The 2,464-nt window shown below is 33.2% G+C and overlaps 1 pseudogene; it reads left to right on the forward strand.

Annotated features, from left to right (window-relative positions):
- Positions 1-343: 343 nt before the first annotated feature.
- Positions 344-1,715, forward strand: LOC149154429 (C4-beta,C20-epoxidase pseudogene; annotated as a pseudogene).
- Positions 1,716-2,464: the final 749 nt, after the last annotated feature.

A 2,464-nucleotide genomic window follows, 5' to 3' on the forward strand; every position in this document is an offset into this window, starting at 1 on the left:
CCATTAAAAAATATTAATAAAGAAAATCAAATTTTTTTTACACAGAGGTCCATGCATATTCAAATCCGTAGCCACTTGTATTTTTTTTTAATTAAAAGAAAATATTTTGGTATAAATTATTATATAAAAAAATAAAAGACAACTCGTTTAATTTTTAATTTCTTCATGGTAATCGAATGCGGATCTATTCATTTGTAACTGAATGCGGATCTATTCATTTGTAAATAAAATATTTTCTCCATGGTAACTGAATGCGGATCTTTTCATGTGTTTCATTCCTTTAATCCAGTTGTTCAACGCTTCAATCCTTCGTTTGTTGTGAACCCAAATCTAATTTTGAAGCATGGAATTAGATCTCCCCGTTATCGATCTTGCGGCCCTTCAGTGGAAGTCCAAAGCAGAAAGCGATGAGCAGCAAGTGAGGAGAAGCGATGAAGAGCTTCAAAAATTGAGGGACGCTTGCCAACAATGGGGGTTTTTCCATGTGATCAACCATGGAATCAACCCAACTCTTATTGGAACAGTAGATTCCATTGCTCGGGATATGTTTTCACTGCCCACTGATATCAAAGAAAAGGCCATTTTACCAACTTTCTTTACTGGTTATATCCAGCCGGAGATAGGTCCCATGGGAAAAGAATCGGTGCCTGAGAGCATGATTCTTCCCAATGACCATATACTCCATCAAGTCTCTTCCAAGTTGTGGCCCCAAGGAAATCATAGATTTTGGTATGTTTTTGAAACACTGATTTTCCTTTTCTTTTTTCCTTCAAATTATGTAATTTTGATGGCTATATATAGTCTATTATATCATATTAATATAGTTTCATTTTAATTTGGATAAATTTATTTCAGCGTTAATTTATTAATTATAGGGAGGAGTTTCACAGGGTTTTAGATAGATAGATCGGATTAAAGTAATATATTAGACATGATGAAGATTCTAGAAACATCTAATCTAAATAATTGGGTTGTTTTATTGAGCTGGTGATTTATTTTGTTTATTTTGTCTGATAATTTGTTATGATGAAGCGAACATATCCAAGAATATAAAAGCGAGTTGAGGGAGTTGTCACATGAGATCCTAAAACTCATTATTTCCAGTTTGGGTGGCGACGTCTCTAAACACTATAGATCAGCCCCCTTTGAAAATTGTGAATTCGAAATCTGCATGAATTTCTATCATAATAACAAAAACCTGGAAGCAACAACTGAGGATCATCAGATATTCTCTAAAGCTCATACAGACATTGGGTGCCTTACTATTTTGTACCAAGATGATGTGGGTGGTCTTCAGATCCGAACAAAGGAAGGAGAGTGGGTTAATACAAAGCCCCTGCCTGGATCCTTTGCTGTTAATATCGGCGACTGTCTACAGGTCAAACACTGCAACACATCTTTCTTTGGAAATTAGAAAGATGTTTTAGAAGTAGAATAAAATATAATTGAATGATGTTTATAAATGGCAGATGTGGAGTAATTGCAGATACCGTAGCGCAGAACACCGCGTGGTGTATGGAGGATGTAAAGTGAGGAGGTTGTCGATTGCTTTATTTATGTTTGTGCAAGATGAAGCTGAAATTTGTGCTCCTCAAGAATTGATTGATGACAAAAGCCCCCGCGTGTACAGAGCATTTACATTCAAAGAGCTGAGGGCGTACTTCAAGAATGTTGGGCCATGTTTGGGCGGAAGTGATGCTTATTTCAGAATATAATGGACTTTGAACGTCATTCAACGCTCAAAAAATGTCACTATAGTAATAGTATAGGATTATTATGATTGCATTATGATTCAGATTTAAAACTTTTTAAAGTTTTTACATCTTAAAGAAGGTTTAAATTTATGTTTATTTTTCTCTTCTTTTGTGTTTCATAGATCCATAGTTAAGATTCATCTACACTAATATAATTATAGAGTGTATCTTTAGCATTAATTTTCTTGATTTTGTTACAGTGAAGGCTTAACTATACCATTTTTTTTAATATACCTATAACAAAGATTTTTTATACTGAAATTCTCTCTATGGTTGATGATTTCAATGTAATAAGTGATTTTTAATCTTCCTAGAGTAATTTGTTTGTTTTTTTCTTAATTTCATATTTAGGTTGAGCCTATGCCCACTCCAATGTTTGATAATAGAATGCCCTGTTCACCAACAAGATGTTGCTAAATTTGGTGGAGCTTGAACACCCCTTGGGATATAATGACTTTCATTCCCAACCCCTCCCCATAAAATTTAAACCTGAAATATTTTAATATTCACTTATTTTTTTATATATTATAAAGAAATTTCTCCTCGAAATAAAAAATTAAAAACAAAAAATTTAGTTCATTAAAATTGGGAATAACCAACGCACAACGCAATTGATGAAAACCATTAACCATGAAAATGATAAAAACGAAAAATAAAAAACAAAAAACCCAGCTGATACTTTTAAACCCAGCTGATACTCTTCTTTAGTA

This window comes from Pinus tabuliformis, chromosome 9, assembly GCF_031772625.1.
Source record: "Pinus tabuliformis cultivar Carrire ecotype Pingquan chromosome 9, CPIR1, whole genome shotgun sequence".
In the NCBI taxonomy this organism is placed as follows: domain Eukaryota; kingdom Viridiplantae; phylum Streptophyta; class Pinopsida; order Pinales; family Pinaceae; genus Pinus; species Pinus tabuliformis.